Here is a 23,451-nt window from a genome sequence, read left to right as displayed (position 1 = left end):
TCCTTTCATCGCAATGGCAAGTCAGGGAAACATCTGGTTTAAACAAAATGTGCTAAAGGTTTGAGTGAAGAATTAAGGGGTTTTTGGATTTTTTTTTTTTTGTTTATGCCTTTTAGACACTTATTTTTATTAAAATAAAATTTATGAGTCTAATATGAAGGGAAGACATTTGAAAGATTGAATTGTAGAGTAATCAGAGAGGAAATCTCTGAAAGGCAGAATGTCCATCCGAACGGCCTTCGCAAGCTGCTTTCTGGACTCCAGGACAGAGGCATCAATACTGGAACATTTGTTTCAGTTTATGAACTTTTTTTTTTTGCAATCCAGCTAAAATATCAGCACCACCTGTGATACGAGCATCAGATTTATTATCAGCTCCTCAGGAATTGCAAAACAGCCCAACTCCACCCGACTGTTAATAAATCAGGTGCTGAAAGCACTTCAAATGAGAACCTTGCTGAAGAGACATGTAACTCATGAGGATCAAAGGCTCAAGTCAGTTAAACTGGCCGTTTGCCCTTTTGGCGTAATCACATTCTATGTAAAAAGAAAAAAAACACAACAAAAGACAAGGATAAACAGGAAAAAACACGTGACATGATATGATATTTTTATCAAACTTGGATAAATAACAGAGTGGGAGCTGACATCATCGTATTCTATATTCTTCTGTGATCGGTAGTTCAGTCACTCTGATTGTGCAGAACAGAGTTCTTTAACATTGCAAAGCTACTGAAGCTTACAGATGTGATCCAAAGTCCTCTGAAGTAAATGAAAGTATTTCTACTTCAGCAGTTTAAATCTGACTCTTGGGAGCTGCTTCGGACAAGATGCATCCACTCTCCATTGAGGATGACTTGTCCCTTTGCTGTGTTCCTTGGTACTCCACTGGCATCACAACATGCAGAAAATCAGCTGAAAGGCAGATTTCTGATGAAGGAAATTGCCTGAGAAATGTTGCACTCCCCAGCTTCCTGGGCTGATTAATGAAATTACTTGCTCATCAACACGGATTACACGCTGGGCTTTGAGCAGGTATGCTCTAGGGAAGGGGTGAGAGGAAAGTTCAGGAGTGGGTGGAGATGCGGGGAAGAGAAAAGAGGACACAGCTCATGAAATAGCATGAATATCGATCCGTGATTGTATCTCTGATGTGTGTTGACAGCATTGGCATGGCTCACAAGCCAAAGCTGTCAGCGACACTCGTATTTTCACAAGCTCCAACTCTTCTTCTTGCCATGAAAAGGATTTCTTCTGTGTCAGCAAGTCTCCATTTGTGTTTGAGTTTCCTTTCTGTCTTCTGCATCCTCTCATTGGCTCTCTGCATTGTTACAAACTGGGTATTTTGTAGTTTTTGGATGACCGTTCAAGATGTAAGGAGAAGGAGGAAGAGTTTTTGGCGGAGCATGTTGCTGTGTGGCAGTCTGTAGGGCTGTAAGTGTGGGCTCTGTGCTGTTTGCTTGTGCAGAAGAGGAGCAGGAGGAGCGCAGCGTGAACGGGCCGGGCTGAGGCACTTCTCCCACACTCAGTAGTGAAGCATATGTGAGTCACGAGCAGGAGTGTGGGTGGAAATGGTGTTCTGGAAGCATTTCTTGCAGAAATCTACACTTTCAGGCTTGCAGTTGTGGCGCTGAGGGATAAAAGCTCTTTCTCATGGAGAGCCATGTGCATCTCTGCTGTGATGTGAGCAGAATTGCTGTGGGTCAGAACCAGTGCAGAGGGAAAGCAGTCATGTCCCTGCAGTCATGCACACCTGAAGCTAGTGTGGGAATGGATGACTCACTGGGTCTGTGTGAGACAGGCTGGGCTTTAGTGTATGCACATGCCCTCGGTTTTGTGTGAGAAACTGGAGAGCAAGCCAGTTTATACTAGGCTGAAAGCGTTAGGAAATCTGGGGAGTGGAGTGGTTGAGAGCTACGCAGTTGCAGTTGGGCAAACAAGAAAAGAGCACTTTTGCCATCCATCTTTGCTTTGTTTTAGCAGGATATCTGATATTAGGAGAATATTGTCATTTGGATTCATTCACTTCCAGCACTTGGAGAAGTTATCTCAAGCTTTGGAGTGTAGTCTCCAAACAACATGGTCTCATTGGCCTGCTTTAGTAGGGGTGTGCTGTGCCAACCAGGAACTTTCGCCAACCAGGCTGTGGGTACAAAACTGCTGGTGATTCAGCCCAGGGATTCATTTTCAGAGAGCTCTGTTTTATTACCGACACTTGGAAAAACATTTTTCATTCCTGCACTTGAAAATTAACGTTGAGCAACAGGCCTGTTTTGTGTAGGATTTGCTTCTCCATGCTCTGGGCTGGCAGCAGAGCTGATGTTGGCAGCAGGAAGGTCAATATTTTAGTCTTTGGTCTTCTTTGGAGTATTAAATGGTACTTGAGTATAATAATTCTCAATGTGGAATGTGTTTCTTCTTAATTAGTTCTTCTTAATGCTGCCTGGGCTCCCCTTCTGAAAGCCTGGCAGTGCTTCCCGTAGAGGAGCTGACTGTGCGAGCTCAGGGCACACAGCCTTTCCCAACGTAGCATTGTGAACCTCGCAGTGTGAGCTTCCAGCTCTGTAAAATGGCAACAGCAACCTGATCTTTCATCAAGATTAATTAATCATCTGCTTTATAAAACTATGAGTGCTTAATGTGGGATAAACTAGTTGAAGCTTTTTGATCTGTATGGCTAGCAGGAAATTTCAGCCTTGTACCACTGTGTGTGCTGAGGGAAATTAGGAGTTCTAGATCTGAGGAAATGGGCTTTCTATGGTTCAGTCTGTGCTGCAGTGTTACTTTGATACAGAAATTATATGAACGTTGATAGGTAAAGTGGACACATCCACTGTGTGTAGTGGTAGCCTTCGTGCTGTACAGCCAGCCTAATAATCAAAAGCGCTTCTTTCTGCTTTAAACCCAGAAAAGGAACTGACATCTTTTATCAGAAAGACAGACAATCTGTATCCCGTGACAATTCCAGATTATGGATCCCAAGAGTCTTTCCTTACATTCGTATTTTATCACGGAAATCACAGCTAGTGCTGTTTACTTTCTATACCTCCGTGCAGTTTTCAAGGTGTTGCCAGCAGGACCTGTGCTGACACTGACATGTGTTGTTGTCACATTGCAAGATCTGATAGAAAACCCCAGGTATATAAATATCAGTGTTTCTTTGGATCTTCCTTTGCTCTTGGTGGTTCTGGAGACACTGGCTCTAGTTAGTTCACATGCTTTGTATGTTTTATAGGCTTTTTTTCCTACTTCTAAGAAAAAGACTTGTTCCTAGTAGACTAGTTTGGAGTATTACTCTTTGGTTGTTATACTTTTGTGTTAGGAAACTATGTCTGTGTCATTTCTAGCTATGACTACAGAATGGAAAAAAATGAGAAGTCTGGGGGAAAAAATAAACAACAGAGAAAATCTTGGAGATTTGGTAAAATAAGTGGCTTTTGCCTGATGTAGGGCAGTATTCTTGACCCACTCCTTTGGGTGAGTTCACTGCCAGAGCCATACTAGCAGCTGGGAGGTTGCACAGCAGAATTGCTAAAGCATTACAGGGCTCCTCACAGCCAAACCACGTGGCAGCTTGCTGTCCTCTCTTTTGACATGAAAGCTAAAATGTCACTCAGGTACCTTCCCTCCAGGCTTTCCGTACCCCAGGGATCAGTAGTACATGAGAATGACCCATCCCTGGTGTACTGACATCCACAAAGTCATGATTTGTCATGGTTGCAGTTCCTTGAAACTAAACTTGGAGTTTGTGAGAACAACAGGTCCTTCATGCCGATCCCCTGTGATTTGACTTGTCTTGTCTGGCAGACTGTCATCCTCCTTTAAAGTTATAATCATCTGTTTAAAGCTTGGGGCAGATTTTGCTTGAAAATATTTGTTCCTGAACTCACCTCACTGCTTTAAAAAAGAAAACAAAAACAGATAACTGTATATATGTGAATATGAATATATACATATAAGACTCCTCAAGGACCGGTTCAGCAGCCCCACGTAGGTCACACAGGAGCCAAATATGCCAGGCAGGTAATTTTATTTCTTTTTTAAACCAAAAAATATTGTCAGTTCTTATGAATGTATGATGCTGACAGGAGCTCTGCTTTCATGGGTCTGAGCCCACACAACGCGGTACATCAACCCCAGCGTACCATCCCAGAAAGAAACAATGTTCCTCTCACTTTTACTTGGATTCAGGATGCCAGAAGGAGCTTAAGGCTTGGTTCTTCATGTCATGACACCTTGTTTAGCTTACTCAGGCACAAAATTGTATGTTGCCAGACCTGAGGGTTTTGTCTTGTGTGCCTACAAAGCAGGATAGGAATCAACATGGAGATCCAAAGCTTTTTTTTTTTTTTTTTTACTTCTTCTCTTAAGCACATACATAAACTATGCAGATGGTTTTTGGCAATAGAATAGTGATGACGGTGAGTTGGTAGTTTCAGCTTGAGTTTTACAAGGTAGAGGAGGGGCCAAGGAGGAAACCGGGTATGAAGGATGCCAAAAGTATCTTCCATTTATCATTCCAGCTATCAGGGACTGAATTATTTTTGAGTGGCAGTTTTAGAAGGGAGGGGAGAAAAGCAACATGCGTTAATATGTGCTAACATGTACCTCATGCTCCAGAGGTGTCTCTTAGGAGTGGCTGGTTTGGTAAGCCAAAGTATAGTCCTGTGGGAGAAGTACAGCGTGTTACTCACACTGGAATTCTGGTCACGCAGCCAGAGCGGAAGGACTGGGAAGCTGACCCGGGTGGGAGCAGGCTCTGTAATAATGGTGGCACAAATGATGTTCCTTCTTGTACAGGAGCTGGAAATAAAAAGGGCATATTTCTATCCAACAGAGTACTCTCCTTTGTGGCCCCAGCAATGTTTCACTCTTGGATAGTGTGCACCATGCTTTATTACAGAGGTTTCATACCAAATGCCCCCAGTATTCAGCAAGAAGCAAGGAGGACTTAATCTTTTGCTTTGCCATTTTCATGCCATTTCTAAGAGGCATAATCATCACTTTGGACTGTCGTAAAGAGTGGGCCTGTGCTGATCTAACCAGCTCAGGACGTGGCCTCTCACATCCACGCTGTCACAGTATTTACAGTGTTGTTCTGCAGAGGGATGGAAGTAGACAGCACATCCGGTGAATGGAAAACAACGCGCTTGAGTCATGTGTACAAGGCTGCTTGATAATACAGGGTTTCTCAGGTGCATGCTCTCATTTGCTTGTCTAACCATTGCCATTATTATTTTAGAGTAATTATAATTTACCTGTACAAATTAGGTGGGTAAGAGGGAAGGATTCAGTGACATAGAAAGAGCGCACTGACCGGAATTAAATGGAAAATTCCAAGGAGGAGTTCTTAAAGCAATTGTGTAACACTTAATTGTATAATATAAAGTGTAATTTCCCAAAAGACACCGTATTAGCCTTCTGGTGGTTAGCTATTACATTTGGTCCTTTTAGAATCACTTTGAGCTACTTAAATACAGATTTAAAAAGGGATCAAACTTTTTCTACTACTAATAATGCCAAGTGCTTTCCTCATAGCTTATTCATCTTCAAAGTTCTTCACCAACGTTAGCTAATTATTCTTTTTTCTAATTAGCAGAAATTGACTGTGGTCAAAAGGGCCATTCAGCCAATTAGCGCAGTTCTACCTTCAAATCTCCAAGCTTCTGACCCAGAGCTTTCAAGCGGCTGATGAAGATATCATAAAGCGTTTGTGCTGATCCCATATTAAAGGCAGCCAACTGGAGAAAAAGAAAGGGGAAAAAAAAAACACCCAACCCAAACATGTAAAGGAAGTGTATCAAATCTTCTCATTCGCAGCTTTCCCCAGAGGCGCCAGCATGGAGAATGCAGGGCGGGCTGCAGGGGTCCTGCTGCCCTGCGCGCAGCTGCATGAAACGCAGTGCAGGTGGGGTTACCCAAGCCTTGTCTGAAGGCATGGAGGCATGTTGTATTTGTGGTGGCCACCTGTTCAGGGGCTGCTTTTGTTCCTGCACGCTTTTTCACACTGGATGTGACCGGGGTCACACGGGTGTTACTCGAGAGGTGGCCTGTGTGCACAGTGCTGCCTGCAGCAGCAGAATCCCTGCTCTGGGTCAGGTCTGTGTATTATTTCCATCTTTGAATGTACGATAGCAAGCTAAGGCAATAGATGAGGAAGGTGGATTTAGGAAGCGATTTGTTTGGTTTAACTGACATTTATGTATAAAGTGTCTTTAAAAAGTGCTTTTTATCTGAGCCTCAGGGTAGCCAGGAGTCTCACTGCTCAGTGTTGAGGAATTTGTGTGCACCCATAGCTCAGCAGCTGTAAGGTAGCAGTACAATGTGGAAATGCGAGAGTGTTCACCTGCACTTTGTGCTCTGCATTTCTCGACTCCCTTCTAAGAAGGCTGTTAAGTGACTAATGCTCATCAGGCAGCAGCTCGGCTTGGCTACTCAAGAACAGCTGTGTATGCGAGACTTGTTTGTTTTAGAGACTGTGAATGTTTTAACCCTGAACAACAGTGGGTGCTCCAGGAGATTAATATCTGCATTACATGGACTTGCTGAGAATAAATTAACTCTTGATGACACGATTACTGTCTTAGCAGTGTTCACTGCATACAATTGCATGGTGTCTAAGATATTAATGTGTTTTTGTGAAGAATTTAGGAAACAATTTATTTATATGACTGTGCTTCATTCCATATCACACCAGGACATCAATTAGCTACTATCGCCCATAAAAGAAATGTAAATCATGTGTCTTATTGGTTACGAAGATAATACCGGGCCAATAATTCACAAAGAATAATTCATTCCATGATTCGTGCCTCATTCTGTGCTCAGGAATTGTTCACAAATGGATACAAATTTCTCAAGTTTTCATTTTTCAAATGATTTTAATGGATTCTTTTTGGTTACGCTTTACCCATAGAGTATTTGTATATTCAGGACTTACAGGTTTGGGTGATTTTGGTTGGACATACAGCACAGTGCATTTATTTCTTGGCTGAATCAGTGCAGTTTGTAGAATTGGTAGGTGGTGTGAATATTTGTGAGACCTAATGTAAACATCCTATGCCGTTTTGTGTGAAATATGGTGTTGGGAGGAAAAAACCTACCTTTTGCCACTGTCCAGAAAGACAAAATGAGATGAACTTTCAGAATGATGCTGTATATTCGTTGAATTATGGATTGAGGTGTTGAAACTGGATTTTCTTCCTCTTAGAGAAAGTAAAAGGGACAGTTTGCATGTGTTTCTTTGCCTGTGCTTGGTTCTCAAAAACACCTTAGTTTTTCCTCTGAACAGCCTATGGAGAATCTGAAATCCATCCATCCTCCTCTCTCATATCACTGAGCACTCCTGTCCCGTGCTGATAGATTAGGAAACTTTTATTGCACTAAAAAGCATAAAGGGTTCAATGCTTTGCTGTGACCTTTTCTCCTTTCAATTGTTTCATCCTTGTGACTGATATGAACCAAAGGGAAGATGTAAAAATGTTAGGGACATTTGTTTTTAAGAAGGTTAAGCAACTTTTCCTCTGCCCTTTTTGCATTCTTCCAGACCTTCTAAAAAGAGACCGTAACGTGACAGAGATGGCCTCCTTAATTACTTTTTGTTGTCAGAGGAAGCGCGCTTTAAGAGAGCAGTAACCCAACACTCCTATAGTTGAAGAGCTCAATAATCTCAACCAGGTTCACATCATTTGGAAAACCCCAAACCTTCTGTCAACTGATTGAAGCGAATTTTACGCATGCAAGAAATACAGTCATCTGGCACAAGGTTCTGTGTTACAGGGCTCGGGCAAAAGGATCCAGTTTCAGTTTGCCAGAGTTTCATGAGCAGTTGGATACGATTTCACAATGGCAGTGTCTTATCAAAAAAACAAGAGCTGAAGAGCAATATGCTGTTGCTGTGCTTGTTTTCATAGTGTTTATCTCCATAATAAATGTAAATCAGGTCCTGAATATTGCTGGTCTAGAAATTTTAGTACCAGCTGATGATTAAAAAAAAAAACACAACAAAACCGCTATCAGTGGGACTTGGATTGGATAACACTTTCTCTCCTTTCCCAGCCTTTTTTGGTTGGCCAGCTGGACCTGGTTGCTTTGTTTCTATCACATCTGCTGGTAGCTTTGTACGAGACAAGGGAGAAAATTGCTCCTGCGTGCCTCCATTTTATGTTTGTGTAAATTCTGTCATGGTTTTAGCAGTGGTTGCCAGCAAGAACATTCAGACTTACAGTGGACTGCTACGGTTATATAGGACATCCGGACTTAAAGCTCACTGAACGTGGGCAAAGGTTAATGCGTTGAATTTGACAGGAGGATACAGTGGGTAGGAAATCCTAAACAAGGGCACATGTGTTTACCTGAAATTGAAAAGGCTGTCTGTATGTGTTCTAGGGCTCCTATAGTATGCTTCTTAGTTAGGTCAGTGAACTTGCTGGCCTTCCCTTGCAAGATGAATTGCCTTCTCTCAGGACTGTCTGGGGAACAGGAGAGGATGTCATGGCATTTGTTAAAAAAAAAAGGGGGGGGGGGGGAAATAGCTCAGATCTGACTGCCTTCCTTATCACAGCCTGTGTCCTGGCTTCTTCTGTTCCTGTAGAAGGATCATTCCTACGGTCTGTACTAAATCTAAGGTTCTAGGAGCAAATCTCTCCGGTTCCTACTCAGGATGTAATAGCATCTGAAAATGAGATCAGCCCCAGAGCAGTCCTTGTGGTTCTGACATGACTGAGCTCTAGATGCTTTGCTGAAGGCTTGGAGGGCTTGTATAAATATCTGTGCAGTTCAGACGAGCAGAGCTCACAGTGCAGGCATCTGCCATTGCTTGTCATTGGCGTGATTCTAGATGTTCCCAGTGGCCTAAGGCATAGTGGTCAGTTGGCATGGTATGTGCATCTGAAAAGTGCCATCCAAATGAAGCAGACTGGGTGTTACATCACGTCCTTCAAACACTGAGTACAGATCTGCAGTCATTCGTTCTCAGGAAGTATATAGAAAATACCATTTCCTGAAAAGGCTGCCTCCAGAAAGTGAAAGCAAAGCCACCTTTGCAGTCTTTCTGCAGTTTTTGTTCCAGAGCAGTCATTTCTCCATTCTTCGGCAATTTGGGCATTATTTTTGTTGCTGGCTGTCCCACTGCTGTGTGGACCTTCTGTGAGGGCAGACTCAGAGTTCAGGTGGGAGCAGGCCCCTCACTGAGCCCTGGGGGGATGTAACAGGGTGGCAGACACAGTGAGCTGCGTAAGAGTTACAGCAGTGCATGCTGAGAACTGGGCAGGGGATGTGTCTTAGAATTCAGCAGCTCTGTGAAATGTTTTGTTGTAAAGAAACCAACAGTGTTAACAGAAGGTGAATTGTTCTGTATCGTAAACCTGGAGAATCATGTAAGGACACCGGTTTTTGCTTGGCACATCTGGCTGAGGGCTCTCACAGTTGTTTGTCTTCTTGAAAATCAGTGAGAAGGAAGAAATAACGTTTGCTTTTCCTCTGCCTTCAGTTCTTGTTAGTGCTGCTGTACTTGGTGTCTAACCTCTTCTGGGGATAAGGACAAGGAGAGATTTGTGTGGAGGTGTTGCTGCTTCCCTTCTCTCCCTGGCTGGACCTGCATGACCTGTCTAAATCCAGATTCCAAATCTGAGAGGTTGTATCCAAAAGGAAAGATGACAAGAGACTTTTAGAGGTATTTCTGCAGGAAAAAAAAATCATTGGGAATATTGATAGATTTGACCATAATATCATGCTGGCAAACATGCTAGATAGGATGAAGACAATTGACAATGTGACCATTGTTCCCGCAGGGATTCTGTTATTGCTTATGGTGAGAAGGCAGAGAGGTTGTTGGTGTCACTCTCTGGTCAGTTGACAGCTGGCTTCAAAAGAAAAAAATGAATCAAAAGGAATAAGAAAGGGGAAAAAAAAGGAGCACAGATGCGCTGAGATAAGGAAAGAAGCTCTTGTGCTAATATAAGTTGTCCTCCACGCCCAGGGGAGTGAAAGAGGTGGTTGTGACAGTAGTGTACACAACCTTCTGGAAGGAATATAGCTCAGAGCAGGCGGTTGAGCTGGCCATGCTGCACATGGGAGCTCTTAGATTAGCCTCAGGATTGCCTTGTGCCCAATGAAATGCTGCCCTGTTGAGCAGTAGGTTATCAGGACAGCCTCGGGAGCCAGGTCACTCAGGCTGTGATAAACCATTAACTCTTGCTGTGTCACAGCAAGGGAAGCTCTAGCTAGATCCGTTTTTCCTTTGCGAGATGTGGGCCCTAGAAAGACATACAAGCATCTCCTCACCACATGCTGCTCCATCCAGAAATATTTGCTTAGGGCCTGTGGTCCCAGAGCTGACTCTGCGGGACCATTCTGACTCATTTAAATCTGTGGTAGGAGAAATAGCTGACTCATCTGTATGGAAATACCTGAGATTCCGTTCAGAGGATTCAACAAATATTAATGACTATATTTTCCACTTGAGAAAGTTGGTTAGAGGAGGGATTTCATCAAATGATCCCCATACGTTTGTATAACTTTCTGTTTACGGTCAATCGGATTTCAGTAGTATGGAGAAGTGTTTGTGTGGACTGTTGTGCTCATGGTTGCAAGTACTCATTTTAGTCCTTTCTGTATTAGATACTGGAGGGAACAGAGGGTAGAATGGACAGGCAAGTACAATTTTGACACCTGACGGGTTGGGTAAGAGAGTCAAATTCTCAGTGCAATGAATAGCTCCTTCCTGATCATGATGTGCTAGCAATACAATAACAAGGGAATGGCCTAACTTAATGATATATATTAAAGAAGATTATAGATATCAAGGACGCATTTAGTAAAGCATCTATTGTCTGGATCTGTCACCACAACATTCTGGCAAGTGTTGAGAAATATGGAAAGTGTGAAGGAGGTGGAGAAAAACTCCTGCATTTGTTGATTACTTGTTGACAGCAACTGGGTGAGACATTTACAAAGAGCTTCAAAAGTTTTAAATCGTTAATGCACAACCTATAAAACCCATTCTGATCGTGCATAGTGAGGAAAAAGGTTACAGGGAAACACACAGTGTATGTGTGCGGATGAAGGCATCCAAGCCTCCTGGCACAAAAGCTTTGCCTTGAAATAATTTGCGTTACTGTACAGTGATCTTTGCAAAGGTAACAGAGATTGACTTTTGATGATAGCAGGAGAAAGGCAGAGTCTCAGGTCAAGGCTGGGTGATGCTGCATCCTCTGGGATGTTCTCTATAGTTCGGTGCTGCAGCGCTCAGTGTGCTCCCCTGTGCAAAGGTTTGGGATGCTGTCTGCAGCTCACATCTGGTCCCAGCTTTGCTATAGTTTGTGGAAAGCAGCCAATCAACCATGAATCAGATGCTTTAATGACTATTTATTTATCTAACGTTTTATACTATAATTAAGCTGCCATTTTTAAAAAATAAAATCTCAAATTGCCACCAGTCCTTCCATCAGGAGTGTGCTGCAGTGTAATGTGAATTGGGCCCAGAGTGTGCAAGCCTGCCAGTGCACATTCTCATTTTTACTTGCATATTCCTGAAGGGAGGACGGAGCTCTAAGTGTTGTGGTCTTTACTGCTGCCTAGGTGAAGTTCTGAGCAGTTTTACATGTCCCATGTCTCCGTAGCTTGATTGTAAATCAGATGGGCTGTTTTGTTGTTGGTCTGTTGAGTGCTGAAAGAAGCACAAACAAGGGCTTCTCTACTGCTTTACAAACTGTATTTCAGACCTGAGAAGGTGGCAGTTGTGTCATGATTTATGGCACCTATTTGGTGTTTTTAATTGGGAATTTACACGACAATTTGTGGCTACATGATTATGTTAAGATTATCTTATAAAAGATCTAGGACAGTTGTTTGTGAAACCCTGGGGGCACATACCAACCTCCTTAGCTATCTAACCAACTGTTTTGCTCCTCAGTTAAAAGAGTGGGGCCTTCAGAAGTGGTTTGATCTTCCTCGGGAAGGTTAAAGGTCAAATGACTCATAAATGAAGAAAGAGTGATTTAATCCAAGGAACCTGTGCTGTTATTGTAAAACAATATTCACCAGTGATGGTACGCTGCTGTATAAATGACAAACTGCGCGGCGATGGAAGTTGTTATTACATCACTGAAAACCTCACCTGCACTACATTTATGGCTCCATAAACACAGGTTTATTTAACAGCTGTGGGAACACCTATGGCCATTTTGTGTTAAAGGTCAGGAGTCCTAAATTTCAGCTTGCATGTTAGTAGTTGCCATGGGTGAGGTTCGTAAAATGTGATGACTAACATTAAGTGACCAGAACATAACCAAAATGTAATGGGGGCAGTGCATGCTAATGCAACCACTTGTATTTCCTGGAGCATCTGGGATGTTGGTTGGTTGCTGAACGTTGCTTTGAAAAAACAATTTATACCATTTGGTCATAACTCCATCTCCCTTGCAGTGAGGGTATGTGGCTGTACCAACTCCTCAGTCAGATTCCAGCAGGACTTGGCCTCCTAGGGCATTTTTGAAGGGGGGCAGTCAGAACCAACGTGTTTCAGAATGTGAATTAAAGGTAGCTGTACGTACAGCAGCTGCTCCTTGGGTCCTCTGCCAAATGAGATGATTAAAAAACGCTAATATTTATTCTTGAAGTTGCCATGTTAAACATAGGCCAACTGGCTAACTGAGCAGTGAGCTGTGTGTTGCCAAGTGCACAAAGGAAAATTAAAGAAGAAACAGTGCTTATTCGTGTACATACACTAAATGTGGGAGCGTGGCTGCTTGGTGCCGGTGTCCTTCTGCAGGAGCTCTGCAGAGCATAAGAAGTAACTGCTGAGTGAAGAATGCTTGTTTGTGCATTTTTAGCATTTGGAAAGTTAAGCTGAATCTCCACTTGGAGATTAAATTACATGCACACTGTGGGAGGACAGGCATCTCCCTCTGGTTTGTGCAATACGGTTCTCAGCTGCTTTGCTATGGCCTTGTCTAACTCATGCCACACATGCACACAGGGTGCTTACATTCCCCACCCATGTTATTGCTGCAGGTGCTGTACTGTTGCTCAGTGAATGGTAGCAGATTTTTAACAAATTTGCAACAGCAATCTGGACTACTGAAAGGATTATGACTAAACCAATAAATTACTATTGTCTGCTTTCATCACATGACAGATTCCCATAACTTGGTCCAGTGTGACTGAAGGTTTTATGCTGATAAAGATTACGGGGTTTACTTACCTTTTAGAAACGCTATTGTTCCATTAGATCCATAAACAATTGTTAGTCAAAGATCAAACAGAGATAATTACTGTTTTTTTTGCACTTTTGGAACATAGATGAAATGATTAGAAAAATCCAAAAAGATATGAAGCAATAATGAAGCCTCTCTTAAGCAATGTCAAACATATCTTTCTTGTTCAACAGCATTTCGTATCTTCATCAATAATCTTGCCAATGGTCATATAATTAACTATGCTAATAATGCTCTGTTTAGTCTTTTTATTACTATTATTGCTGCGAACCTCCTTAAGAGCAATCCACTGTAATTAGCAATTAATCTGATGATCGTGTTGCCCTGTGCAAACGTGAGATGGAGCGTGTTGATGTAACCGCAGCAGTGGCGGTCTCGGTGCCTTGCTGCTGGTTGTGCTGCCTGTGCCCCTGGGCTGGTGTCCTTGTGGGACCAGGCACTGTGAGCAGAGTGGCCCACATGTCCCCCCACTGGCTCGGCCATTACTTTGGAAGCACCCCCAGTGCCGGTGCCATCTCGTTACATGCACCTGAAGGAAGAGAATGTGTGTTCAGCTGGCTTGGCCAGCAAGCACTCCTGTGAAACAGAGTGTTGAGCATTTAACATGGAAGAAATTCTATGTCAGTTTGCTGTTTCACATGGAAGCCATTTCTCTCTGCCTTTCTAAGTGTTGCTTTTGATTTTCTTTCCTTTAAATCCCCAAATTATCCCCATCTACACACTCTTGTTTACCCTGGCAATCTTGTAATGCTAATGTTTGCCAACATCCCACTATATATAATTTTTTTCTCATAGCTCGGGATAGGAAACAAATGTGATAGTATTTATTGGCAAGTGGTGATGTTCTTGTGGCAGTTGTTGTGCTGAACTCTAGCAGGGAAAGAGAGGTGAAGAGAATTGAGAAGTCCCACATGAAAGCAGTGCAAGTTTTAAAAATGACCACTGGTGTTCCTTTACTATTAGAACTGCCACCACTTTTTTTCTTCTTTCTTCCTTTCTTTCTTTTGCTTTTTTGGCAGACCATAAAGGAAATAAAAACACAGAATATCTGTTAAGGAGATATTACATGCCATGACATAAGCACCTGAGGCCTGGAAATCCAGCCTTACGTTGGCTTCATCCTACAGCTGTTCTCTGTTGCAACAGTGCAGAAGAGGGAACACCACGTACTGCTCTCACCATCTCAGTGTGCTTTGCAATTAATCCGCTTGTTTTATAGCAGGGTTGAAGGTTCTTGAAATTCTCTATTAGAAAATAGTGTGTTTGTGCCCCTGGTGTGGTTTTTACCCCCCTCTAGGCAGAAGTCAGGGTGCATTGCAAGCTGACCTGAAGGCTGTGAAGAGGTTGGGAGGCAGCGAGGTGACTATTAGTAATAAGAATGCAGGAAAGTGATAGTAACCCAGTGAGAAAAGTAGCTTTTAATTATTTTGCTATCCCAGGTAGGTGTGAAAGCTGAAGGCCCAAATCAGGTCTGGGAGAGATACAGCTATTCAGAATGAGAGTTAGTACAAAAAGGCGGAAATCTTCCATCCAGCACTTAGAGCATGGAGCCTAGACCTGTCTAATCCCTGCTCCACGTAAGCACCAGAAACACTTGTCAAAAGTCTGTCTATCTGCATAGAGCTGGAGGTAACTGACACTTTGTAAGCGTCCCTGAATTATCTGTCTTAGCAACATACACCTCTGCTGAGCTGTGCAAATACAGCTAAAGGTGGGGTTCTGGCGAAACCAGTATTTACACACTATCTCAGTGTTGGAAGTAATTAATCTTCAACTGTATGAGGCTCTTTGTGATGTAAAGCAAGTGCTGACACTTTTGTGTAAACATGAAGATTAGCATATTTACAAACTGGTAGATGTTACTTTGATCAGTTGCTGCTTGCACTGGGAAGGCATGCTGGCATGCGGGCTCGCTCTTCATGTGACAAAGACGTCTAATCCTTTTACACTATTCTCAGATCCATATTTAGAATTCTGACTGGTGTTTTCTATATCCACTTGAGCTCACTGTTTGGTTTGTTTAGCAGTGTTCATCCACTCTTTATACTCGCTAGTGACTCATTCCAGTTTGTTTTCTTTGCAAAGCAAGCAGTAAAATTCCAAAGTAGTAAATGACCTGGGTGAAAAACCCTTAAACTCCTTTCAATTTAATTACTAAAGCAAATTGGAACCACTTGCAGTCAGGCTTTTTGATGGCCCGTATAAAGATCTTCTCTGTTTTCCTTCTTGCTTTTAAGTAAGTTAGTGTGAAAATTAGCCAACCCCACTTCAGCCTCCTTGCAACACAGTTGCATCAAGACTTTTGTTTCTGTGTACATTTAAACACATCTGGAAGACTTTGAAAGAGGCATCCTAGGTGCTTGGTTTTGTTCATTGTAATTTAATGGTAAGCTGTAAACAATACATAATTCATTTCAGGGCAAATTATAGCTTTACTTACTCTAAACTGGATAGCAACAGGGGATCTTGTGGTAACAGGATAATGACCTGAGCAGGTTCGAACAGGCTGGGCCTTATCTTTTAAGAAGGATGAAATAATGTTATGACATTGTCAGCATATTGTCTAACATGCTAGGGTGCTAGCAGCTCATTACTTATGTGCAACCCCTGTGTCTGAGCAAACGATTGCAGGATTGTCCCCGCCAGGTGCACATGTGTTGGGCGGGCCTGAACATGAGGTGCCTGCAGAGCAGGGGCTGTGCTGCTGAGGTGGGGGAAAGCTGGGGCTGAACGGGTGGGTGGGGAGCCCCTGTTGTTCCCTGCACCCGTGCCTGCATCTGAGCACTGCTGAAATGTCGGCTTAGTCTGCTTGTGGTCGGTAGAGATGGGAGACATAGGCCTGCTTGGGTTTGGAAGCGTTCCTGCTTTCCTCTGGCAAGCTGGAGCTCTGCCTTCACCCCAGGCACACCTGTTGGCTTGTCAAAGGTGAGGAAGCTCCTTCTCACCAACCCACTGTCTTCCAGAAGGTGTGAGGTTGAGCCTGGAAACTTCAAGCACTACCGGCCTCGACCTGGCTGCCATCCACACACTAAAACCTCTCCTCTGATCTTAGGCCTCTGACTCAGTCTCCATTTGGCAGCAGCTCCCGGTGATGCATGCATGACTCGGAGCCATGGCTGCTGCCCAGCTGTTTGCCCTAATGGCACAGCTGGAGAGACTGCTCCAGCATTTGCCACTGGTTTTGGTTGTTAGGTTGGGCTGTCCAGTAGGGGTGCTGAGGGCATCCGCTTCCACCTGCAGCACAGAGACATAATCACCGCTGGAGGAGCTGCAGGAGCACTGATGGTGGCAACTAATTATGTGAGATTAATTGCAAACTTCAGCAGCTGTTGCGGGTCGTATTCAGAGCACAAGACAAAAAGAAACGTGTCTCAACCACCTCTAGTGTCTTTCAGATGAATCAGAGCAATATTCATTTAGTGAAGAACCTTCTATCCAGGCAGGGCATCTGTGCTAAGGCTTCTCCAGTTCTCCTTGGTGGGATGCTAGATGTTTTATTGTGTTAAGAAACACTAAGAATAACACAGAGGAAAGGCAAATAATGATGCCTTCTGTCCTGTCTTCATTTTTCCAGGGCCAGTGTCCCTGGTGCACCACAAGGTAAGGTTAGCTATTTTCCCTTACAGTGTTGTGATCAGCAGCCTGCAGTTACACAAATGCAGTGGAAGGTGGGTTGCTTGAAGCTTTCCTCTTTATAACTAATATGTGAACAATAAGGACAGGATCTGTGTTTTGATTTCTTGTTAAGCAAACTAAGCAGGTGAAATGCTTAGGAAAGCAACTGATATACTTGCATTACTCACGGAGCGTCACGTCTATGTTGAATCTATTACTGATTAAAACTCGTTAAACCAAGGATCAAAAACATCTCGACATCTCATTTAGCTCCTTTCATGACTGGATTAACCAAAATAGAACAACTTGTCTGTATGGGAGCAGTACGGGTGCTTAATTTTTAAGATATTCTCCTATCAAGAAAGAGAAAATGTAAATAGGGTAAGGAAGAAAAAGGCAATTCATTTGCTGGTGATAATGAGAAATGAAAAAATATTGGGTGGAATTCTGACCTCATCAAAATCAATACAAATTTTGCCATGTTTTTCAGTGTAGCCAGTTTTTTGCCTATTGCATTTACTGTTGATCCTTAGAGGGGAAAAGAATCACTTCTGTGGCTTACATTGTTACTTATGAAGTAACTGGTTGCATATTTATTAACCAAAACAATGTACTAACTGAAACCTTCCAAAGCATGTATTCATCTGTCTGTTTTACTAGAACCTTGGAGTATGTTTGGGTTGTTCTTAGTAAGTAGAGCAGAAGACAGGCAGCTAATATACTAAATAAGAAGGAGATTTTGGTAGTTTTATTCCCAGTGCTATTGGTTGTGTCTTCACTTTTCCTGAGTTGCAACTGTTCAGCACTTCTGTGTCCTAAATGTACAGAGTGGAACACTATGCAGCCTATGTTGGAACACAAGCCTGGAGCCCTTGGGCTTCCAGTCCGACTCCCTGCTTCTCCCATGCCTCTCCACAGAGGCTACAAAAAGGGAACAGTCCCAGGGCTTCAGCAAAGCTGGGAAGCTGCAGTAGTCCTGAGCCATAGGATTTGGGATTGGCAAACTGTTTATTCAGTTCTGCAGTGCTCAGACCTGAACTGTGAATGTTGTATGAACTTTGATGTTTTTAGTGTTGACCATGGTAGTGCTGTGCGAGGCAGGACTGACCCTCTTATGCTCTCACAGGTCTTTTTTTCTGACAGTTTTATGGACATGAATAGATAAAAATCTTCATTTTAGGAAAAGCATGTATGGAGGTATTTTAGGATGCTAATTTCATATTGCCCTAGAGCATTTTCTGCAAATGTTAGCATGCACATACTATTTCTGGTGATTAAAGCAGAGCATTTTGACTTTAAAGTGGCATCTTCTGAATAAATCTGTCTCCAAATGATTTATGCATCCCATTAGGATTTAGTGCTGGTAGTTGTTCTGGGAATCCTGATCTGGTCTTTCAAGAGTCGCCTTAGCTTTATCAGTCCATTTACATGTGGTCATATTTCAACCTCCAGGAGCTTTAAAATGTTTAGTACACAGAACACAAATTTAGGCCTGTGTTTGTTTTTATTGGTGGAACCTCTTTCCTTTCTTCAACATTCTCAAATGTTCCCTGGTTTAAGTAGAGTTATCTAAGGTAATCCACTCTTGCCCTTACCAGGGATATTCCACTTTGTTCATAAGCACATAACATAACTCTAGTCCCCAGTGATTTCATTGTGAAATTAAAACCCAGACACTCATCCAGATGTCTTAGAAGATAAGGGCAGGCCTAATCCGTGTGTCACAGAGGACTTAAGGAGCAGGAATTCACCTATACATCATCACGTTGTTATTAGCCTGGACCATGGCAAGCCCAACACAAACATTTTCCACAGGGCTTGCATTCAGGCTTGGCAGTGTTAAGAAAATACCCTCCAGCAATGTGTTATTTTAGGCTGAAACAAAAGTAGACATGAATGGCAAGAGGAACAGAGAAGTATTGTTTTTATTTTCTATGTGAACCCGTAACTCGTGTTAAATGAAAATCTAACCAACTAAGATGTAAATACCATCATGTTCAAATGAGCTATCAAGTATCAACACATCTATTTTGTGATGGAGTACTGATGCTTTTCTGAGGTAGTGTAATGCACTGTGGGAAGGGCAATTTAGATAGGAAAAGCCAAAAGCTTTATCTGATTAAAACTGATATGCTGATTGATTTTGACAGAGGGAAGTCACTTCCATTGCAAAAAAGAAGGCAAAAAAACGCAATGCATTTGTTATTAATATGAGTGAAATTAGAAATAAAACATGGAACTATGAAAGACAGTTTTTTTACCACTGCTTTTACAGTTCTGCCACCCCCCCAAACCTGCCATCTTGTTTTTATTAAGTAGTTATTTTACAAAAGCCACAGAAAGCCCATAGGAAAGGGACAAGAACCCAACTCTCCAGGAGGGGGCCAAGCCCGCATAGCAGCCTGGCTGTCTGATCCTGCCTTCATAATCTTGCTTCTCCATCCACCCTGGGAGCACTCCCAGAAGTGAGTGGGGAGACACTCCAGCGTAGTGATGAGTCTGTGGCTAAAGCGTGAAACTGGGAGTGAGCTGTTTTGGATTCTGCTCCTGCCTGTGCCACAGATGTTCTGTATGGCCATAGAATGCTCTGTTTTTGGCAAAATTCATCCCTGTGCCTAGAGCCAGCTAGAGGCTTGGATGCCATCTGATGCCGGGAGACAAACACAGCTTACACACTGGTAGAACATTATACAAGTATATTTAGAAAACTAATGGCATGTAAGCTTTGTGATACCCTTCAGCAAGAGGTCCGAACCTCTTGCTTTTAGTCAGTGCCTCAAAGCCCCCTTGTACCAGGCAGGAAAACTGCAAGGTTAATCATGTTAACATTTGTGAAATACTGCTGTGATGTAAGACACAGAGGTGTATGTCAATTAGGAGGAAAGCCTACAGGTTTCAGATGGGCTGCCCAGAGTTTATGCACTTAGTGGATAGGCTGGGATCTCACAGGCACAAAAGAGTGCCATGGAAGAACAGTGGAATATGCCTCATTAACAAGTTGAGAGTAGTTTGGTTTGTTTGATGTGTGTATCCAATAGGGATTCATGCAAAACTTTTTAGAAATCACAGCTAGAAGAAAGGGGTCGTGAAAAATAGCAGAACAGAGAAATGCTTCTTTCATATTGAATGTGGGCTTGATTTTTCATTTTGGGAAGCAATCCAGGTTACCCTAACAGAAAGCAGAGACACACTTCAGCTGGGGTTTCTTTGTGCACAATGCAACGGCAAAGCAGTTCAAGACCAGTTCATCTGTGTGAAAATATGACCCTGTATGAGTCTGGAGGTCAATGAAACCACTGTTGATCTGCTCAGGGCATGCTGGTCACTGCTTTAGGATCACTTTGATTTATGTGCTTAGATTTTCCACTTCCAGAACAATGAAATGTGGGTGACTCTCTTTTCATTGACTCTCATTTGTTGTTGCAGGCATGTGTTTTTCTCAGAAATATATGAAAAGGTCTGAAAAATTTAATGCAAGGATATAAACTGACATTTTTATGGAGGGTAAACGTAGACTCAGTCATAATTAGAAAAGAAAGTGAAAATCATTCTTTCTTGGTTTCTTGTAAGCAGCACAGAAACTTACCATCTTTCTCAGTAATTAAATATCCCCTTATTAGTGTTTTTGTATATTTACTCTTGCCATGCTCATGGAAGGGATAGAATTAATGGTTTCAAAGTTGTACGAATGGGATCGTTGAGGCAGACTGAGCAATGAGCTTCAAGAAATCTGTAGCAAAACAGAAACTTAATAATTATTTATTGCTCTAACTCCTAATCGACATCAAAAGCAAAATGTCAGGAAGCTTTGGGTACCCTTCACTACTGAGGCATCTCAGGAGCGTTACCATAGGTAGTCACTGCTCCACAGATGGCTTAGGTATGACCTTGGATACCTTGTGAGGGTTAGCAGGGACTTTCAGCCTTCATGGTACAGCTGTGGGCATCAGCTCTGGAATGGTCAGTGCCTTCCTGAGTGCTGTGTTGGCCAGAACTGAAACCTTTGGGCTTCTTGCTCACCTTCCCTTCAATTCATGTGACCAGTCTTAAGCTGAAATAATTGCTATTCTAATAACTAACTTCTATCAATTGAGGCTCCCTAATTTGTCCTGTAGGACTTTTAAACCCCTTTAAGTGCCTGCATAACCTGTTGACAAAGGTCAGTACCACCTGCTCTGTATGTGACTGCTGAGAGCCAATGGGCAGATCTGGGTGAGGGTAGCTGGGAGCTCAAGGACTTCTGCTTGCCCTGTCTATTGCAAAGTACTATTTATTAGTGCTGACAAAATGTTGCCTTGTTATTACTCTATCCTACAGTTAAGTACATTGAAGGGTCTTGAGTGTACCTCTGCCTTGTCTTCTTTCATCTGGTAAGTTCATGTAATTTGTGGCTGCAAGGGAGAATATGTGTCATCTGTGGAGGATGAGAAGAATAGGGGTAAGCAGTGTGAAAGTGTAACATATTTCTCTGTAATTAACATCATCCTTCAGAAGAGCTGTTCAGTCGTGTTTCTATCTATAGAAGTGCTCAGAAGGTGTTGTAGAGAAAATACAAGAAGTCACTTTTAGATTTATATGCACCAATTGCACTGATGCTTTCATTATTTAACAAAAAAAAAAACCCCAAAACAGTTTAAAACACCCTATTTAAATGTAAGTTAATGAACTCCTTAACTTCACTCATCTTCTGTGCCACTGGCTAGGGAATTTTACACAAGCCCTAAACACTGGCTTCCGTAGAATGGGGCTGGAGAGACCACAATTATTAAATGCTCAATGTGCTTCTCAGTACTCATTCCATAGAATAACTGCTTCACAAGCCTTCTCCTTCAAGACATCCTTAAGGCTGTTTAATACCGTCTTAGCTGTCATTTCAGTTAGCACTCGGCACTGTGTGGAGTTGCTGAACTAAACCATATTAGCAGATCTTTACAATTATTTGTAAATGTTGGGATACTCAGAAGATTATTGCACTGGTACATTGCCTTTGGTGCCTGAGGGGAGGGAGAATTATATCTTATCTGCAGGAAGAGCTCTGAGGAGCCAGACCGTCTTATGAGATGCTGTGGTGCTCATCCCACTTCCAATCCCATCAGGATTGTCAAGGTACAATTTATAGCAGTGAGCAGAATGGGTGTATCCCTTAACATTAGTTTCACGTGGATCTAATGCATGGGAAATGGATTTTTTTTTTCCTTCAGTGGATGGAGATAGCTTCTCATCTGAACCCTTAGACTGATGACATTTCAGAATTCCATTCGGAAAGACAGAAGAACAGACGATCTGTGTTTTTTAAAGCTCCTTCTGATGGCTGATGCCAGTTAGTCAAAGTATTACTGACATAAAGTGTTCCAGACTTCTGACTGTATCCAACTCCAGGAAGGTTTGCCTGGAATTGTCCATTCTTAACTAAGGAAAACTATACTTTTCTGAAACTTACCATTCCAGAATTGCCAGAACTGGAACCTGGAAGTTACGTTCCTAACATTTCAAATTCCAGCTTTCAGTAACATTGTGCTACCTCCAAGTGCCATGGAAGTTGTCAAGGATTTAAAGCCCTGGAAAAAGGTCAGGCTGATGTTTTGCAGTCTAAATTTGAGCTTTTATGTACTAAAAAAAAAAAACAAAAAAAAAACCCAAACAACAACAAGGAAGAAATATATCATAGGTCTCTCTCTCTCTTTTTTTTTTTTAAGTCATACTTTTATAAACTTGACTAATATGTAAACAAAGCTTATTTTTAGCATGGTAGGAACATATTTATGCTTGTGGTTACATGGTCTGTGTAATTCCCAACTTAGAAGGGTGCTGGTTAATGCACAGTTACTGGCCAGTGATCCATTTACATTGGCTCCTAAAGTAGAAAATAAAATTTGATATGTTCTTCATAGCTAATTGGCTATTTATCTGCTGTTTGTTGCTAAGGAAGCTACTAAGAGACCTGCTGGTGTACCTTACAAGTTGGGCAACAGGGAAGGTTGACTGAGATGTCGCAAAATGCTCCAGGCTTTTCCATACCAAGGCATTGCAATGGAAGGCTGCAGGGAGCTGCCATCCAAAAATAGTTTGAGGGACTTTCAATCTTGGCTGCACTGCCCATGTGGAGGCTTAAAGTTAAGGGCATTATCTCACTGGAGAGCCTCAAGGGCAGAGGCTGCACTCAGGACTGCAGTTCTTAATTCATTTGAGGCTGGGCATATGGGATGCCTACCCATGACAGGAGTGAAACTCTGCCTTGCCATGGAAAACATTCCTTGGAAAGGGGTCTCCTGTGTGGCAAATGTGTTTTAATATATTAGCTTTGATTTTATCCCTGTAGTTGCTTATGTTTGAGTTTGTTTATGCATCGTTGTGTGAAGCATGGTGTTGGATGATGGTTTGTTCTCTCATTAAATTGCTAATAAACTAATTTAGCTAGCTGAATATTGAGGACAGGTCCACAAGCATTGAGATGTGTTTGGTCATGTTAACTTTCCCTTCCACATTTAAGCCTTCTGCTTTTCCCAATGGACTCTCTTCTGTGCACTTGTATACACTGGAACTTGGACATCCCTGAACCCCATTTGGAAAGAAAGGGAATCCCAGCCAACACTTCCTCTCTTGGTTAAAACAAGGTCTG

At 42.4% G+C, this 23,451-nt stretch overlaps 1 long non-coding RNA gene across 1 annotated transcript in view; it reads left to right on the top strand.

Annotated features, from left to right (window-relative positions):
• The window catches only part of LOC146760534 (uncharacterized), a 115,379-nt gene extending 93,013 nt beyond the window's left edge, over window positions 1-22,366 (top strand). The window contains exons 7-8 of the long non-coding RNA XR_014947750.1: window positions 21,150-21,938; window positions 22,034-22,366. This is a non-coding gene — a long non-coding RNA (uncharacterized LOC146760534). The remainder of the gene's footprint in view (window positions 1-21,149; window positions 21,939-22,033) is intronic.
• The last annotated feature ends 1,085 nt before the right edge of the window (window positions 22,367-23,451 follow it).

This window comes from Coturnix japonica, chromosome 6 (genome assembly GCF_054131305.1).
Source record: "Coturnix japonica strain WE chromosome 6, WE-NBRP24, whole genome shotgun sequence".
NCBI lineage: Eukaryota > Metazoa > Chordata > Aves > Galliformes > Phasianidae > Coturnix > Coturnix japonica.
Note: the sequence above shows the minus strand (reverse complement) of the source record. Positions and strands in the feature narration are given on the sequence as shown.